This window comes from Ascaphus truei, chromosome 2 (assembly GCF_040206685.1).
Source record: "Ascaphus truei isolate aAscTru1 chromosome 2, aAscTru1.hap1, whole genome shotgun sequence".
Lineage (NCBI taxonomy): Eukaryota > Metazoa > Chordata > Amphibia > Anura > Ascaphidae > Ascaphus > Ascaphus truei.
In genome coordinates this window covers 10086177-10106240 of record NC_134484.1, presented here as the reverse complement: position 1 = coordinate 10106240, position 20064 = coordinate 10086177, and positions in this window count along the sequence as shown.

Below are 20064 nucleotides of genomic sequence, written 5' to 3'. Positions count from 1 at the left end.
GACCTCACCTCTCACACGCCGCCAGCAAAACTCCCGCCGCCTGCCCACTCAGCTCATCTCATCGCGGCCCCGTCTTACCACCGGGAGCACCAGTTAACTCCCCCTGCAGCCGAGCCGGGAGCGCAAGGAGGTAACCTCCCCCCCCCCCCACCAAACACAACCCCCACCCGCGGCCGAGCCGGGAGCACCGGGGGCGGAATGAGGTAACCTCCCCCCTCACACCCCACCGCGGCCGAGCCGGGAGCACCGGGGCGCAAGGAGGTAACCTCCCCCCCCCCACCACACACAACCCCCCGCCCCCGCGGCCGGGAGCACCGGGTGGCGCAAGAGGTAACCCCCCCCTCCACATAACCCTCCCCCCCTCCACACATCCTCCCCCCCACACACAAACAACCCCCCCCACACACAACCCCCCCCACACACACACACAACCCCCCCACACACAACCCCCCCCACACACACACAACCCCCCCCTCCACACACAACCCCCCCCCCCCGCGGCCGGGAGCACCGGCTGGCGCAAGGAGGTACACACACACACAGTGACACACACACAGTGACACACACACAGTCACACACACACAGTCACACACTGACTGACACACAGTCACACACTGACTGACACACAGTCACACACTGACTGACTGACACACAGTCACACACTGACTGACACACAGTCACACACAGACACTCACCCACTCACCCACTCACCCACTCACCCACTCACCCACTCACCGCGCACGCAACACTGACTGACGCACACTGACTGAGGCACACACACACACTGACTGCCTGACACACACTGAATGGCGCCCGCGCACACACACTGACTGACGCACACACTGACTGACACACACACACACACACACTGCCTGCCACGCGCACGCACACACCCCATGACTGACGCACGCACACACCCCATGACTGACGCACGCACACACCCCATGACTGACGCACACACACCCTGACTGACGCACGCACACACACACCCTGACTGACGCACGCACACACACACCCTGACTGACGCACGCACACACACCCTGACTGACGCACGCACACACACACCCTGACTGACGCACGCACACACACACCTGACTGACGCACGCACACACACCCTGACTGACGCACGCACACACACCCTGACTGACGCACGCACACACACACCCTGACTGACGCACGCACACACACACCCTGACTGACGCACGCACACACACACCCTGATTGACGCACGCATACACACCCTGACTGACAAAAGCACACACACACCCTGACTGACGCACGCACACACACACCCTGACTGACGCACGCACACACACACCCTGACTGATGCACGCACACACACACCCTGACTGACGCACGCACACACACACACCCTGACTGACGCACGCACACACACACACACCCTGACTGACGCACGCACACACACACCCTGACTGACGCACACACACACACACCCTGACTGACGCACGCACACACACACCCTGACTGACGCACGCACACACACACCCTGACTGACGCACGCACACACACACCCTGACTGACGCACGCACACACACCCTGACTGACGCACGCACACACACACCCTGACTGACGCACGCGCACACACACACCCTGACTGACGCACGCACACACACCCTGACTGACGCACACACACCCTGACTGACGCACGCACACACACACCCTGACTGACGCACGCACACACACACCCTGACTGACGCACACACACACCCTGACTGACGCACACACACACCCTGACTGACGCACACACACACCCTGACTGACGCACACACACACCCTGACTGACGCACGCACACACACACTGACTGACGCACGCACACACACACTGACTGGCGCACACACACTGACTGGCGCACACACACACTGACACACCCTGACTGAGGCACGCACACACCGACTGTGTGTGTGTGTGTGTGTGCGTCAGACTCACTGACGCGCACACACACACACACACACTGACTGACTGACGCACACACAATGACTGACGCACACACTGCATGAAGCTGTAAAGGGGGACAAACAGAGCTGTAAAGGAGGGAGGGGGGGACTGGATTGATGTGAATGGGGGACAAAACAGAGAGAGGGGGAAGGAGAGAGGGCGACAGAGAGGGAGCGGGGAACATTACATCCCGGCAACGCCGGGTCTCTCAGCTAGTATTATATATTTGGTTTTCTCACCAACTGGAAAAGTTTTAAAACATTTTTTTTATTAATTTTTTATATCAGTGAGACTTTATTGAAGTAATTTAATTCTGAGATGTGAGAGTGTCAGAGGCCTGAACATCCCCCAAAAACGCAGACTAGTCCAGGCGGAAGAGGTAAGACTTGATGTTAGTGTGACCATGCTCAGGGCCGTCTTAACGTATGGGCATGCTGGGCAGTTGCCCGGGGGCCCACAGCATAGGGGGGGCCCCACGTGCCCGGCCCATGCATGCCCACCAATGCTCTCCCCCCGCCCTGCACCCCGGCTCGCTCTTTGGGTTGCCAGGTGTCCGGTAAAATATGAGAGATGATACGGACATGGGATAGAGCAGGGCTGCTGCTGCTAGGGGGCTGGGCAGCTTCTGATTGGCTGAATTACACAGCAGCAACCAATCAGGAGGAGGCAGGAGCCTGGGGGGTGGGGCCAAAGAGCGGAGGAAAAGCATGCAGCAGAGAGGTGAGGCTGTGTCTGTGTGTCTCAGTGTGTGTCTGTCTATCTGTGTCCTGTCTGTGTGTGTGTGTGTGTCTCAGTGTGTGTATGTGTGTGTATCTGTGTGTGTGTCTCATTGTGTGCGTTTGAGTGAGTGAGTGAGTGAATGTCTGTGTGTGTGTGTGTGTGTGTGTATCCTGGAAACAGGGTCATGTGTGATGTGTGAATAGCTCCAGTTAGCTTTAAACTCAGCCCCCTTTCCAAAGCACACCAAGTCCTGCTATGTTTTTTTCACATTATTGGAAAAGTGTCAATATATACAGGCACTTGTGATGTTATGTAGTGATGGGAGAGTGCTTCTTTATAGGTGCTTTGTAGTTAAAGGCAGGTAAAAAGGAGATGGCCTTGCCAGAGGAGTGTATCATGGACGGGTACTCACTCAGCCAGAGTCAGGAATGAAAGGAAGTGTGGGGGAATCTGGGTAACAGGAATAATCTAGGGACAGACTAACTGTCAGCATGACAAGGGGGAGGGCAGAATAGCCCATTCTCAGAAAGTTCTCAGAGGTTACTATAGCAACTCACTTTCTTCATGCACATAGGCAGGGATGGCAACATTGTATATATATATCACACAGGCACAGTGTGTGTACAGAGCAAAATACGTGCAGCTGAAAATAAGGAACTGACAGGCAGAAGCTGCAAAGGAGGGGGGGGTGAACAGAGGAGACAGAATTAGATACTCCTGATCCAGGACACTCCCCGTCTGGTATCTGGAGGTACCACTATATAACTGGAAAATGTGGAACATATGTGGCAATGCAAACAAAACATAACATAATAATGCAACGTTCATGTCCACATAACAATGTGATACCAGCCGGTATCACTGGCTTCAAAGTCCTTTGGCAGGTCCTTTAGCAAAGGTTCTTGGGTGGATGCACCGGTCCAGGTTAGCTGGGTGCACCACAATGTCTCTCTGTAAAAGTCTCTGGCCCTGTTTCCTTTTAAACTTTTGAGAGAACAGTCCTTTTGTCTCTGTAGTTTTCTCTACAAAGTGCATCACCTTGTGGATGTGCTAGTCATGGTAGTCTCTCACTCTATCACCTGGCGTTTGGCAGAAGGAGATGGCTTTTGGCTCCTTGCGAATGCGGATCAGTACTCCTTAAAGACTGTTTGTCAAGTCCGGTTCAGTACAGAGAGTGTAGTCTGGAGAGACTCTCTGGTGTTGAGCACAGGCATCGTACGCTACCCGGATTTGGCCAGGTTTCTGGGGGTGGTAGACACCAGATGATTGAGGTACCAGCATTCTTCACCTTCCTTCAGTGGAGGTGCTGGCTTTGCGTGGCCGCTAAGGAATATCTTCTGGATGAAGGCCACAAAGTTATTTTTGGACTCCGGTTTCCTTTGTAAATCGCAGCGGAGCGAAATGAGTCTAGAGATGGCATGTTCTTTGTTGTTTGGGAGGCGTCTTCTTGGTGAAAGGAATGGTAGTGGGGTCGCCCAACTGCCCGATCTGTTTTTGAAGTGCTCCTTATCCATTGATCTCAGGATTTCTCTTTCTTCCATCGATGGTGTTTGCTTGTCGTCATCCCTTGTTGTCTGGAACGCTGTGCAGCCTAGTTTATTGGCACATTTCTCTGGCACGATAACGTCTCCGTGTATTTTGATGATACGCCTTTGTGTCTCTTTGTTAACTGCCCTCAGGAGGTTGTTTTCTCCCTGGACATGACGAAGAACAATCTCTTTTGCCCCTGTAAATCCCTTTGTGAAATGTCTCTGCAACAGTCTCTTTTTAGATGTGTGAAAGAACAGTCTTTTTTCCCCTGTAGTTTCACCTGCAGGGCGCAATCTTTTGTGGCTATGCCAGCTGTGGCGGTTGGCTGCTTTGCCACTTGGTATTCTGCGGAGAGGAATGACTATATGTCTTAGCCGTGCCATTGCTCGCAGGAGGACTGTCAGATATGTTTCTTTTCCTTTGGACGATCCTTTTGTCGGTCACCTTCAGGAGGTTACTTTCTTCCTTCGGCAGAGTCGACTCATCATTCTTAGTTGTCTGGACTGCTGAGCATCTTAGGCCATTGTCACATTCCCCTGATGCGAAGATGTTTTTGTTGTTCTCAGGGGTATGACCTTGTCTCTACTCTTTGCTTGGCCATCCTGTCACTTGGATATGGCCAAGACATGGGTCGGAGAGGGACGTGTGTCCACATTCTGTTATCACTGTTCTGTGGGTGTCAACATAGTCTGGTTCGTGCCCTTTGTCAATGCACACATTGCCCACTATTACCCATCCTAGATCAAGTGTTTGGGCGAATGGGGCGTTGTGGGGTCCTTTGTGCTGTTTATGGACCTTGTGAACCCTCAGGATGTCCCTGCCGAGCAGCAGCAATATCTTGAGGACTTGTTCTACCGGCGGGATGTAGTTGGCTATTCCTCTTAGGCGAGGGGATGGCATGCCACGTCTGGTGTGAGAATCTATTCCCTGTTTGCCGCCATGTGGTTGCATTCGATGAGTGTGGGAGAGCTATCTTCACTCTGTTGTCCACTGAATGTATGATGTAGCCATTTGCTCTTCTCCCTGTTGTCTCAGTTAACACTGCACAGGTTCTGAGGGTGTAGGGTGAGGCATTGTCTTGTGCATTGAACAAGCTGAAGAATTCCGTCTCCGCCAATGATCTGTTACTTTGATCGTTGATGATTGCATACATTCGAAAAGCCCTCTCAGGTTGTCCCTGGGGGTGCACTGCGACAAGGCATATTTTGGAGCAGGACCTTTTGTCACATCCTTTTCCGCAAACCTCGGTGCACTGAGACGTGACAGATGTTGGCTCTCCTTCTCCTTCCTCCCTGCCATGCTCCGCTACGGAGGATGGGTTGTTGAGTTGATGGAGTGTCAGTGCCTCTGGATGTAGAGTTGTTATGTGCTTGTCACTTTTGCACACTGCACATTTGATGGCTTCTTTACAGTCTTTGGCTAGGTGAGTTGTGGAACTGCAGCACCTGAAGCAAACTCAGAATTCTCCGAGTAACTTCTTGCGTTCCTCTATGGACTTCATCCTGAATCCAAAGCACCTGTTAAGTGGGTGTGGTTTCTTGTGTATGGAACATTCCCTGTTTGGGTCCCTTGGTTTCTTGTCTCCGGCGACCGACTGGTCAGGAGTAGTTTGGGTCGTGGGGGACATATCCGTCCTGTGGACTGAGATAGGTGTTCTAGCTTTACCGTATCTCGCCGCTGGCCTTAACATTCTTAAGGTTGCTTGCACTGTGTGTGGTCTGTGCACCTAAGATGAAACTGGGATCGTTCATTGTCCTTGCTGCTTCGCGGATGAAGCTCAAGAAGAATGAGAAGGGAGGGAAGGCGACTTGCTTCTCCCTTTTGTATTTGGAGCCTTGTGACGTCCATCTTTCTTGGGGGTTTTAGGGTAGCTTCTCCAAGATGGATCTCACTCCGCGAGCTGAGTCTAGGACGTTGAGACCTATTTGGGATTGGTCGGTTTTTGCAAACTCCAGCTCCTGCAGCAGATCTCCAAGCTCTCGTAACTTCGAGTAGTCCTCTGCTGTGATTCTAGAAAAGTCGTCGACTCTTCAAAAGAGTGCGTCTTCGACTGCTTCGGGGCTAACGCAGCACTCCTCTAACCTTTCCCATACTAGGTCAAGACCTACTTGGGGATGGTTTACATTCGCTGCCCTGAGTCTCTTCTCATGTTCTATGGATTCTTTCCCCAGCCATTTGGTAAGTAGGCTGAGTTCTTCCCTTGCGGAGAAGCCCAGACTCTTGATTGCGTCTTTGAATGTGAACTTCCATATTCGTAAGTTCTCGGGAAAGTCGTCAAAGTTGGTAAGTCCTGTTTATACCATGTCACGCCGGATCATGTACTTGCTCATGTCTGTTAGGCCTGAGGCATCGGTGTGTTGGTTGCGGTCCGATGTGGTTGCCAAGAGGGTCCTTGCAGTCGCCTCTTCCTTGGAGTGGACGTGTGATGACTGCTGGTCAGTGTGAGGGGCTGTGTTTTCCCGTGTGGGTGTACCTGGATTGCGAGCCTGTTGTAGTGCACCCGTGTGCGCCCTGGCGTGTGGATCACTTTTGCGGCTGTAGCTATCCCAGGTAGCGTGTACCCTTGAAGGAAATGCGTCTTCTCCACGTGGACCTAGCAAGTCTTCGGTGTCTATGGTGTCACCCTCGTCGTGTTGAGATGGTGCGCTGGTGTTTACGCTGAAGAGGCTCCTCACATAGTCTTCAGTGCATTGGACTGGATCCTCTGAGGCTATCCATCTGTACGGTTGCTCCCCGCCATCTTGTCTCGTTCCTGCCTCTAAGACTTCAGCTTGGGCTAAGGTGGCGGCAGCGTCCTCTTCTTTGCTTAGAGCTTCTAGATTTGCGTCAAATTCGGCCTTTCTACGCACAGCGGCGGCATTGGCAGCGTTCTGCTCCTCCTCTTCTATGCGCGCTCTTTCTGCTCTTACAGCTGCCTCTCTCCGACCATATTCAGCCCTGGTACGTGCGGCCTCTGCGGTGGCTTGCACCTTGGTAGCGTTTGCGCTGGACACGTTTGTGACGGTAGGGGGAAATATGTTAATAAAGGTTAAGTCTGCCATTACCCCTGCCTGTCAGTAATATATTGGTATTGTATTATATGTTATGTATATACAGTCATGTGAAAAAGAAAGTACACCCTCTTTGAATTCCATGGTTTTACATATCAGGACATAATAACAATCATCTGTTCCTTAGCAGGTCTTAAAATTAGGTAAATACAACCTCAGATGAACAATACTGTACATGACATATTACACCGTGTCATGATTTATTTAACAAACATAACATTTATATTTAACAAACATGATTTATTTAACGAAAATAAAGCCAAAATGGAGAAGCCATGTGTGAAAAACTAAATACACCTTATGATTCAATAGCTTGTAGAACCACCTTTAGCACCAAAAACTTGAAGTAATCGTTTTCTGTATGACATCAGTCTCTCACATCGTTGTGGAGGAATTTTGGCCCACTCTTCTTTACAACGTTGCTTCAGTTCATTGAGGTTTGTGGGCATTTGTTTATGCATAGCTCTCCTCAGGTCCAGCCACAGCATTTCATATCGGATTGAGGTCTGGACTTTGACTGGGCCATTGCAACACCTTGATTCTTTTCTTTTTCAGCCATTCTTTTGTAGATTTGCTGATGTGCTTGGGATCATTGTCCTGTTGCATGACCCAATTTCGGCCAAGCTTTAGCTTTCGGACAGATGGCCTCACAATTGACTCTAGAATACTTTGGTATACAGAGGAGTTCATGGTCGACTCAATGACTGCAAGGTTCCCAGGTCCTGTGGCTGCAAAAACAAGCCCAAATCATCACCCCTTCACTACTGTGCTTGACAGTTGGTATGAGGTGTTTGTGCTGATATGCTGTGTTTGGTTTACGCCAAATGTGGCGCTGTGCATTATGGCCAAACATCTCCACTTTGGTCTCGTCTGTCCACAGGACAATTTTCCAGAAGTCTTGTGGTTTGTTCTGATGCAACTTTGCAAACCTAAGCCGTGATGCCATGTTCTTTTTAGAGACAAGAGGCTTTCTCCTGGCAACCCTTCACAACAAACCATACTTGCTCAGTCTTTTCTAATTGTACTGTCATGAACTTTAACATTTAACATGCTAACTGAGGCCTGTAGAGTCTGAGATGTAACTCTTTGGTATTTTGCAATTTTTCTGAGCATTGCACGGTCTGACCTTTGGGTGAATTTGCTGGATGTCCACTCCTGGGAAGATTGGCAACTTTCTTGAATGTTTTCCACGTTTGAATAATCTTTCTCACTGATGGACTTTAAATTGTTTGGAAATGGCCTTACAACCCTTGCCAGATTGTTGGGCAGCAACAATTGCTTCTCTAAGATCATTGCTGATGTCTTTCCTCCTTGGCATTGCGTTAACACACACTTGAATGCTCCAGACCAGCAAACTGCTAAAACTTTGTCTTTTATAGAGGTGGTCACACTTGCTGATGATCAATTAATCAAGGGCATTTGATTAACAGCACCTGTGTTCTACTTAGCATCTTAATTCCTATGGAAGCAGTAAAGGTGTACTTAGTTTTTCACACATAGCTTCTCCATTTTGGCTTTATTTTTGTTAAATAAATCATGACACGGTGTAATATGTCATGTGTTGTTGTTCATCTGAGGTTGTATTTACCTAATTTGTAGACCTGCTAAGGAACATATGCTTGTTATTATGTCCTGATATGTAAAACCATGGATTTCAAAGAGGGTGTATTTTCTTTTCCACATGACTGTATATGTATGTCTTTGCTTGGTTCCAGCACCTCAGGAATCAGGGGTTAATAGGTTTGCATATGTAGCCCTCTGTAAACAGCACGGGCTATACATATCTTTCTCCTACTGTGGTAAGTCCTGTTAAGGGCAAGCGCCAGTAGTAATCATGGGTTTTCCCCCTTCACGCCCTGCCTTGAGTGATAGATGCAGGCCCCTGACTCTGCTGCAGGCATGAGACAGAGGGGAGGTCTTGCTGACATCATAAGAGGTGGGGCTGACTCTATTTAGCAGCCAGTTCCTGTAAGTGAAAGTTAGTTATATCCTGGGAGCTGAAGAGGCTGGTTCCGTGCTAGTCTAGTCTTGGGAGGAGTTGGAGGTGACAGTGCTAGCTGCGCTGTCCTGGGAGCAGAAGAGAGAAAGAACTCTGGCCTATGAGTTTGGAGAGTGAGCAGAGGCTCCAGTGGACCAATGCCCCTCACCCTGATGAGGGGGTTATGGGGAGATTCTACCCCCACCCAGAGGATACCCTCTGAGGTGGGCATTGAGGTATTGATGCCCCCCACAGACCATCCTGTCGGAGTGCACACTTGGAGGGAAGGAGAGGAGGAAAGGCCTGTACAGATTGGAGGGTCGTGTGTTTTACTGCTGCTGTGTGCTGCCACTGCTTCTGTGTGCAGATCATAGACAATAAAGACACCTTGCTGCTTTTACCAGAGGCTCTGTGTAATTCGGGAGCACTCACCCTGGGACCAGGGTTATTTCTATGTATGGGTCCTGCCCCACATCCCTGGGGAATACAGAGAATGGAGGCGCTGCACCACCACTAAGAGAATGGAGGCTACTACCCCAGAAGCCTGGTCCTGTTATCCCCCGCACCACCGCGGGAGACTCAGGCCCTCCTGTTCCACGCAGGTATGCACCACCAAGTACATGTAGCCAGCCCTCACTACACCCTAGATATGCCAGTTGTGTCTGGGGGGGGGGGGGGGGGTGGGGAGGAATATGGGTTACACATATAATTGTTGCAAATATGATGTTGCAGTCCTACCCACCAATCAGGGTCAGCATGTAGGCAGCTCCTGGCCCTGAGTGTTGCAATATTATGGTTTAAGTATATAAAAAAGTGGGGATGGAGACCCCTAGCAGACAGAGCCTGCAGAGAGTTAGGCTGCGTCCATAGAGGGGGGAGCAGTGCTGAGGCACGCTGATGCTGAGGCTCGCCTGCAGAAGCTGTGCGATTTCCACAGGCGGGGGGAGGTGGGGCAGTGACGTCACTGGGCCAATCGCCCGCGACGCACAGACGTCAACGTCACGGCGCCGTGACGTTGATGCTGCTTCGCGCTGATTGGATGTTTTCAGCCGACAGCGCGCAGAAAAACAGCTTGGCTGTCGGCTGAAAAATCCAACTCGTCAGCACGCCTGCGGACGCTCGCGTGAGCCCCCTCTAAAGACATCCTCATTGAGGATGCTGGGGTTCAGCGCAGAGCGTCCGCACGGCTCAGCGCTGCTTGTCCTTCTATGGACTCAGCCTTAGTCTGCGTCCAGGGTCAGCGCTTAGGTGCTGACCCGTGCTGAGGCACGCTGAAGCTTCTCAGTGAGCCGCTGCAGCCGCAATGGGAGCGGCTTTAGCAGGGGCTCGCGCATGCTTCCGCAAGCGTGCGGAAGCATAGGTCTTATTCAAATGATAGATTTTCACGCTCATGGGAGCGCAGCTCCATGACATCACAGCTCCCCCCCCCCCGACACGCCCCTGGACCTAGTCCAGGGAAAGCACCCGCCTTACAGAGGTGTTGCTGTGACAGGGAGAAACTGCAGTGTCCAAGCCAGTGCTGGTCTCAGGCCTGAAAACCAGTCCTGTAGGCACTGGGCAAAGAAAGAACAGGGGAAATCTCTGAAAGTAGGTCCCTGTGACTAGTTAGGCCGGGTACTCCCCAATTTCCCCAGTTGGGTAGGTGTGATGTTTGTGTCTTTTGTATAGTTGTGGATATGTTTTTCCAATAAATTAATTTGATAAACTCTTGTGTTCTGTATGGCGATATTGATCCCTGGCATTAGTCCTGGTCTCCCGTGACAGCCTATTTTTTGGTGGCAGCGGTGGGATCGCCAGGCTCAGCACCGATTATTCTTCAGGGAATATCTGTCCTGAGTGAGGTCTCCATTTTGAAGACCACAGAACTCAGAGTTACAGCTGTACAATACTCAGACACCAGTCCCTGTAGTTTAGTCAAAGTACAGACAAGACTACAAAGATGCCAGCCAAGTATCGGTCCTGGACCAAGGACTGGATCTTTCTCCGGTGTGAGGAGTGCGGAATACCTACGAGAAACCGCAACAAGACGCAGCTGATTTCCGACTTGCTAGCATATGAGGCGCAGCGCTCAGGGGTTAGAGCTAAAGCACCGGCAGCCCTGAGGCAGTTCCGGGTCCCTCTGGACTTCAGGAATCACCAGCCAACTCCGATGAGGAGTCAGAGGAGGATTCGACGGAGCCGCCTGCAGTGGAGGTGGGCATGCCAGCCTACATCAGGCATGCGCTGGATGACCTAGGCAGCGAGGCCACTGCTTCTGAGTGAGTCTCCCTGCTCCAGCTCCTGACGGCTCACGCATCTACCCAATCATCTGTAGGAAGTCAGAGGTCCCGTGCCAGTCGGGCACCCCGAATCAAGTATAGCAGCTTTGCAGCGTTTTGCGAGGACACGAATGACATTGATGGATATCAACGGTCCTTTGAGAACTATTGTGACATGCACGACCTACCTGAGGAGGACTGGGTCAAATACCTGGCTCCTCAGCTGTGTGGCAAAGCAGCTGTGGCACACCGTGAGATGGACCGGGAGGATGCAAAGGACTACCCAGTTGTGAAGGAGGTGCTACTGGCGCGGTGTGCCCTGAACAAGAGGTCCCAAGACACGCACCTTGAGTTCATGTCCCGGCTAGATCACAATTCTAAAAGATGGATCGCAGGGTGTGAGGTAACAACCTTTAAGGCACTCCATGACCTGATGGTCAAAGAACAGTTTATGCTAAAATGCTTGCCAGAGATACAAGAAGGGGTTACCGACCGCAAACCAGCCAGCGCGAGGAAAGCGGTGGCCCTAGCCGATGACTTTGTAGCCGCACGTCCTTATCTTCGGAGGCAGCCCACGGTACCCCTTAAACCGACAGTACCCTTACAGCCTCAACAGCCTGATGCCGCCCAAACCAGCACGAGCTCCTGGCGGTCAGCCGCAGCGCCTAACAGCACCCGGCCGGCTCCTACTGAGTTCATCCATGAACGGTGATGCTTCAGGTGCAACCAGACTGGGCACATGAAACGTGACTGTCCCAAGCTTCTCCAGCCCCAGGGTGCGGGGCTGGGTAACGTACCCAAGCGGCCCGGGCCGTCGCCTGGATAGGCAGCCCAGATGATCCAGCACCCTCCCCTATGTTCCCGGTGGCAGTCGCAGCGACCCAAGCGACCAACCTCTTTGTTCCAGTCGAACCAGCCTCCCAGGTTGCCACATTTGGTCTTGGTCCCTCAGATGTCCGGATCAAGCACCTTCAACCAGTGACCATTGGGGACCGGATGACAGCCGGTATGCTGGATTCCGGTGCTGCCGTTACTCTGGTTCGGCCAGATATGGTCGGGCCAGAGCATCTTCTACTTAGGGAGGGGATGAGGGTGACTCTGGCGGATGGGGGCAGCAAATCCCTCCAAGTGGCCCGTGTGTTCTTGGACTGGGGTGTAGGCCAAGGCATCCACGATATCGGCATTCTGCCCGGCTTAGATGCTCCTGTACTGTTGGGCAATGACTTGGGTCAACTCTGATGCAGCTATGAGGAGGACGATGCCGTAGCTGTAGCTTCGGTGACTCGGAGCCAGAGTCTCCATGGTCTCGCCCCAGACTCCGCTGCGGTTCAGGGTCCCAATCCTGAAACTGTAACTTCCTAGGCCTTGGAACCCCCAGTCGTGGACGTTCCGGAGAAGGTTGACCGGGTAAGTCGAGCGGAGTCTGCCCTGACTGAGACTGATATCCGAGACTGTGTGACTAGGGCCAGTGGGCTGGAGCAAAGCCAGACGTTCCGGGATGCTGTATGGATGGACCCGAGCTTGGAGGCCATGAGGCAGCGTGCTGCTGCACCGTCCTCCGAGTCCGGATCTGAGCGGATCCTGTGGCGTCAGGGACTCTTATACAGGGAAAAAGCCCCGACAGCTTCGGACAGACCATGGACAGCCAAATGTCTGTTGGTGGTACCTACTAAGTACCGCGCACAGTTATTGCACTTAGCACATGCGATCCCGCTGGCCGGGCATCAGGGGGTTACCCGTACGAGGCAAGGCGATCGGGCAAGGCCCCCCTGAGGCCGCCACCAGTGATAGTGGAATTCATTGTGGAGTGGCCAGTTCCCAGAACTAAGAAGCAGGTGTTAGCCTTTTTGGGGACCGCTGGGTATTACTGCAAATTTGTACCCCATTACAGTGCTGTGGCCAAACCCTTGACTGACCTGACTAAAAAGAGGCTCCCTCGCACGGTAACCTGGTCAGCGGAGTGTGAGGGTGCCTTCTCAGCTCTCAAGGCTGCCCTGGCAAGCGCTCCGATCCAAGCAGCTCCCGACTATGATTAGCGGTTCCTGATTCAAACTGATGCCTCTAACTTTGACACTGGTGCAGTGTTGAGTGTGGGGGGTGCCGATGGGGTTGAACATCCAATCATGTACCGCAAGTTATTAGATTGGGAGGCTGCTTATGCTATGGTTGAGAAAGCGTGCCTGGCTATAGTATGGGCTCTCAGGAAGCTTCAACCATATGTGTATGGCTGCCCGTTTACGGTCATTACTGACCAACACCCCCCGAGTTGGCTACAGCGGGTGTCAGGGGATAACACCAAGCTGCTTCGGTGGAGTCTGACCCGCCAAGAATTTGAATTTACTGTTCCCCCCTCGCTCCCCCACCCTCCTCCCCCCCACCTCCCCCCATCCCTGCCCCCTTTCACCTCCCCTCCCTCTCCCCACCTCCCCCCTCCCCCCACCTTCCCCCCTCTCCACCTTCCCCCCTCTCCCCCCCTCCCCCCCTTCACCTCCCCTCCCTCCCCCCCTTCACCTCCCCTCCCTCCCCCCTTCACCGCCCCTCCCTCCCCTCCTTCACCTCCCCCCACCTCCCCCCTCCCTCCCCCTTTTCACCTCCCCTCCTCCCTTCACCTCCCCTCCCCCATTCACCTTCCCCTCCCTCCCCCACTTCACCTCCCCTCCTCCCCTTCAACTCCCCCTTCACCTCCCCTCCCCCCCTTCACCTCCCCCCTTCACCTCCCCTCCTTCACCTCCCCTCCTCGCCTTCACCTCCACTACCCCCCTTCACCTCCCTCCCCCCCTTCACCTCCCCTCCCCCCCTTCACCTCCCCTCCCCCCTTCACCTCCCCTCCCCCCTTCACCTCCCCTCCCCCCTTCACCTCCCCTCCCCCCTTCACCTCCCCTCCCCCCTTCACCTCCCCTCCCCCCTTCACCTCTCCTCCCCCTTCCCCTCCCCTCCCCCTTCTCCTCCCCTCCCCCCTTCACCTCCCCTCCCCCTTCACCTCCCCTCCCCCTTCACCTCCCCTCCCCCCTTCACCTCCCCGCTCCCCTTTACCTCCCCTCCCTCCCCCCTTCACCGACCCTCCCGCCCCCCTTCACCTCCCCTCCCGCCCCCTTTCACCTCTCCTCCCTCCCCCTTTACATCCCCTCCCTCCCCCCTTCACCTCCCCTCCCTCCTCCCTTCACCTCCCCTCCTTCCCCCCTTCACCTCTCCTCCCTCCCCCCTTCACCTCCCCTCCCTCCCCCCCTTCACCACCCCTCCCTCCCCCCCTTCACCTCCCCTCCCTCCCCTCTTTCACCTCCCCTCCCCCCCTTCACCTCCAATCCCTCCCCCTTCACCTCCCCTCCCTCTCCACCTTCACCTCCCCTCCCTCCCCCCCTTCAACTCCCCTCCCTCCCCCTTCACGGAAAATTTTTTCAAGGTACAACAAGGTGCAAACCTTATCCCTGGACCGCAGTCCAGTTAATCTCTTGTCTCTCTGGTGAGGTCAGGGGATGGCCATATGGTGTGCAACCCCTTTAATACCGGGGCACCCCCTTTCTCCCTCTACAACCTCTCCTCCCTCCCCCTTCACCTCCCCTACCTCCCCCCATTGCTCCCCCTTCGCCGCCCCTCCCACCTCCCACCTCCTTCCCCCCCACCCCCCTCTCCCTCCCCCCTTCACCTCCCCTACCCCCCCAATCCCTCCCCCATCACCTCCCTCCCTCCCCCCACCTCCCCCCTCCTGGCCCCCTTCACCTCCCTCTCCCTCCCCCCTTCACCACCCCTCACTCCCCCCCTTTCACCTCCCCAACCTCCCTCCCCCCGTTTACACATCCCCTCCCACCCCCTCCCTTCACCTCCCCTTCCTCCCCCCTTTCACCTCCCCTCCCTCCCCCTTTCCCTTCCCCCCTTCACCTACCCTCCTTCCCCTTCTCCCCTTCACCTCTCCTCCCTCCGTTCACCCCTCCTCCCTCTCCCTTTCACCTCCCTCCCTCCCCCCCTCCCTCCACCCTCTTCACCTCCCCTCCCTCCTCCCCTTCACCTCCCCTCCCTCCTCCCCTTCACGTGCCCTCCCTCCCCCCCTTCACGTGCCCTCCCTCCCCCCCTTCACTTCCCCTCCCTCCCTTCACCTCTCCTCCCTCCCCCCTTCACCGCCCCTCCCTCCCCCCCTCCTTCCCCCCTTCACCTCCCCTCCCTCCTTCACCTCCCCTCCTCCCCCCCTCCCCACCTCCCCCCTTCACCTCTCCTCCCTCCCCCCACTCCCTCCCCCACTTCACCTCCCCTCCCTTCACCTCCCCTCCCTCCCCCCTCCCCCTACAACTCCCCTCCCTACCCCCTTCCACTCCCCTCCCTCCCCCTACCCCCCCTCCTTCCCCCCCTTCACCTCCCCTCCCCCCTCCCCCCATTCACCTCCCCTCCCTCCCTCCCTCCCCCTTCTCCTCCCCTACCTCCCCCCTTCACCTCCCTCCCTCCCCCTTCACCTCCCCTCCCCCTCCCTCCGCCCCTTCACTCCCCCTCCCTCCCCCCTTTCACCTCCCCTCCCTCCCCCCTTCACCTCCCCTCCCTCCCCCCCTTCACCTCCCCTCCCTCCCCCCTTCACCTCCCCTCCCTCCCCCCCTTCACCTCCCCTCCCTCCCCCCTTCACCTCCCCTCCCTCCCCCTTCACCTCCACTCCCCTCTTCACCTCCCCTCCCTCCCCCTCCACTACGCCCACCACCTCCACTCCCTCCTCCCTCCCACCTCCCCTCCCTGCCCACTTCACCCCCCCTCCCTCCCCCCTTCACCCCCCCTCCCTTCTCCCCTTCCTCCCCCCCTTCACCTCTCCTCCCTCCCACACTTCTCCTCCCCTCCCTCCCCCCCTTCACCTCCCATCCCCCCTCCCTCCCTCCCCCCTCACCTCCCCTCCCTCCTCCCCTTCACCTCCCCTCCCTCCCGCCCTTCACCTCCCCTCCCCTTCACCTCCCCACCCTCCCCCTTCACCTCCCCCCTTCACCTCCCCTCCCTCCCCCTTCACCTCCCCTCCCTCCCCCCTTTACCTCCCCAGCCCTCCACCTTCACCTCCAACCCCCCTTCACCTCCCCTCCCTCCCCCCTTCACCTCCCATCCCTCCTTCCCTTCACCTCCCCTCCCTCCATCCCTTCACCTCCCCTCCCTCCATCCCTTCACCTCCCCTCCCTCCCCCTTCACCTCCCCTCCCTCCCCCCTTCACCTCTCCTCCCTCCCCCCTTGACCTCCTCTCCCTCCCTTCACCTCCCCTCCATCCCCCCTTCACCTCCCCTCCCTCCCCTTCACCTCCCCTCCCTCCCCCTTCACCTCCCCTCCCTCCCCCCTTCACCTCCCCTCCCTCCCCCCCTTCACCTCCCCTCCCTCCCCCCCTTGACCTCCTCTCCCTCCCTTCACCTCCCCTCCATCCCCACTTCACCTCCCCTCCCTCCCCCCCATCACCTCCCCTCCCTCCCCCCCCTTCACCTCCCCTCCCTCCCCTTCACCTCCCCTCCCTCCCCCTTCACCTCCCCTCCCTCCTTCCCTTTACCTCCCCTCCCTCCCCCTTCACCTCCCCTCCCTCCCCCCCTTCACCTCCCCTCCCTCCCCCCCTTCACCTCCCCTCCCTCCCCCTTCACCTCCCCTCCCTCCCCCCTTCACCTCCCCTCCCTCCCCCCCTTCACCTCCCCTCCCTCCCCCCTTCACCTCCCCGCCCTCCCCCTTCACCTCCCCTCCCTCCTTCCCTTCACCTCCCCTCCCTCCCCCTTCACCTCCCCTTCCTCCCCCCTTCCCCTCCCCTCCCTCCCCCCTTCCCCCTCCCCTCCCTCCCCCCTTCACCTCCCCTCCCTCCCCCTTTCACCTCCCCTGCCTCCCCCCCTTCACCTCTCCTCTCTCCCTTCACCTTTCCTCCCTCCCCCCTTTCACCTCCTTTCCCTCCCCCCTTCACCTCCCCTCCCTTCCCCCTCCCTCCCCCCTTCACCTCCCCTTCCCCCTTCACCTCTCCTCCCTTCCCACCCTCCCCACCTCCCCCATCACCTCTCCTCCCTCCCCCCCTCCCTCCCCCACTTCACCTCCCCTCCCTTCACCTCCCCTCCCTTCACCTCCCCTCCCTCCCCCCTACCCACTTTACCTCCCCTACCTCCCCCTTCACCTTACCTCCCTCCCCCTACCCCCCTTCTTCCCTCCTTCACCTCCCCTTCCTACCCCCCCTTCACATCCCCCCTTCACCTCCCTCCCCCTCCCCTCCCTTCACCTCCCCTCCCTCCCTCCCCTCCCTTCACCTCCCTCCCCTCCCTTCACCTCCCCTCCCTCCCTCCCCACCCTTCACCTCCCCTCCCTCCCCACACTTCACCTCCCCTTCCTCCCCCCTTCACCTCCCCTCCCCCTTCCCCCACCACCTCCACTCCCTCCTCCCTCCCACCTCCCCTCCCTCCCCGCCCTTCACCTCCCCTCCCTCCCCCTTCACCTCCCCTCCCTCCCCCCCTTCACCTCCCCCCATCTCCCCTCTATCCCCCCCTTCACCTTCTCTCCCCACCTCCCTCCCCCCTTCACCTCCCCTCCCCTCCCCCTTCCCCCACCACCTCCACTCCCACCTCCCCTCCCTCCCCACCCTTCACCTCCCTTCCCTCCCCCTTCACCTCCCCTCCCTCCCCCCTCTTCCCCCCCTCTTCCCCTCCCCTCTTCCCCTCCCTCCCCCTTCACCCCCCCCACCCCCCCTTCACCTCCCTTCACCTCCCCTCCCTCCCCCTTCACCTCTCCCACCTCCCCCCACTCCCTCCTTCACCTCCCCACTTCATCTCCCCCCTCCCCCTCTTCACTTCCCCCCTCCCCCTTCACCTCCCCCCTTCCCCTCCCCCCTCCCCCCTTCACCTCCCCCCTTCACCTCCCCTCCCTTCCCCCCACCCCCCCTCACCTCCCCTCCCTTCCCCCCCACCCCCCATCACCTCCCCTTCACCTCCCTCCCTCCCACCCTCCTCCCTTCACATCCCCTCCCTCCCCCCTTCACCTCCCCTCTCTCACCCCTTCACCTCCCCTCCCTCTTCACCTCCCCTCCCTTCCCCCCTTCACCTTCCCTCCCTCCCCCCCTTCACCTCCCCTCCCTTCCCCCCTTCACCTCCCCTCCCTCCTACCCTTCACCTCCCCTCCCTCCTACCCTTCACCTCCCCTCACCTCCCTCCCACCCTTCACCTCCCCTCCCTCCCCCCTTCACCTCCCCTCCCCTCCCTCCTACCCTTCACCTCCCCTCACCTCCCTCCCACCCTTCACCTCCCCTCCCTCCCACGCTTCACCTCCCCTCCTCTCCCTCTCTCCCACCCTTCACCTCCCTCCCACCCTTCACCTCCCCTCCCTCCCCCTTCCTCCCCCCCTTCGCCCATCCACCCGCCCATCCACCCGCCCACCCTCCTCGGCCTATCGACCGCCCACCCTCCTCGGCCTATCGACCGCCAACCCGCCTCGGCTATTCGACGGCCCACCCACCTCGGCCTTTCGACCCATCCCACCCACCTCTGCCTTTCAACCTGCCCGCACTCCCACCGCCTCTGCCTTTTACCCACTGCCTCACAGCAGCCACACGCACCTGCTGCCTCCCGCCCCTGTGCACGGACATCACTGACCAGCCGCCGCCCGCACTCACCACACACCCGCCGCCTCACACCCTAGCAGGACCCCCACTCACAGCCAGCACTCACAACCCATGCGCCACCCGTACTCAACGCCTCAACCCTTATCTCCGGCATCTTCTCCTTGTCGCCATGACAACAATGACGTCACACCAATGCGACATAGCTGGAGATGAGAAGCAGGAGAAGGTAAGAGGCCCCGCTCCCACCAAACTCCAAGTCGGGCACCGGCAACTATATTTCTTACCAAAAAAAGCACTATACAGTATATAAAATATTTATTTTCAATTGAGGTTATATTGCACATTTGGTCGTACTTTTTGAAGTCTCTCTATTTACATGACAAACATAATAAGATGTTTATTATCACGTTATTAAATTATATGATTTCTGTGTACTGCAGGTGCAGATAAGGTTTCCATTTCAGGTTATTAAACATAGTGAGATGGGATGAAAGAATTTATGTTTTTATTCTTTGCTCCCAATATATCTGGTTTATAATAAGGAGCGAAAAAAAGGGGGAAAAATGGCGAAGATTGAGTTAACAATTCTAGTATCAAAATAATTTCCGCTTTGGGCACCCCTGCTTTCCGAGATATTTACCTCGGAAGGGGGGTGCTGGAAGCAGCTCTGGCTGGGCTAGTTGGGGTTATGAAAATGGCAGCTTATATGTCCCGTGGGCCAATAGGAAGCCATGACGTCATCCGCTTCCGAGGTAAATATCCTGCGGAAGCAGGGGGATCCCTGGTGCTTCAATTAACCCGGTTCAGCTCAGGAGACCCCCTGCTTCAAACCAATTAAACAAACACAAAGTGTCACCAGTTCTGCTGCTTGAAGAATAAAATGTGTCTTTAAGGAATTATATTTTCTATAGATTTACTAGAACATTCTCTGACGTGGTTTCTCTATTGCGATACATATTGTTATTATGATAAACGTATTAATGTCGTTGAAGTTTTTTGTTATCGCCCAACCGTACCAAGGCCCCAGTCATATAAATTGACCC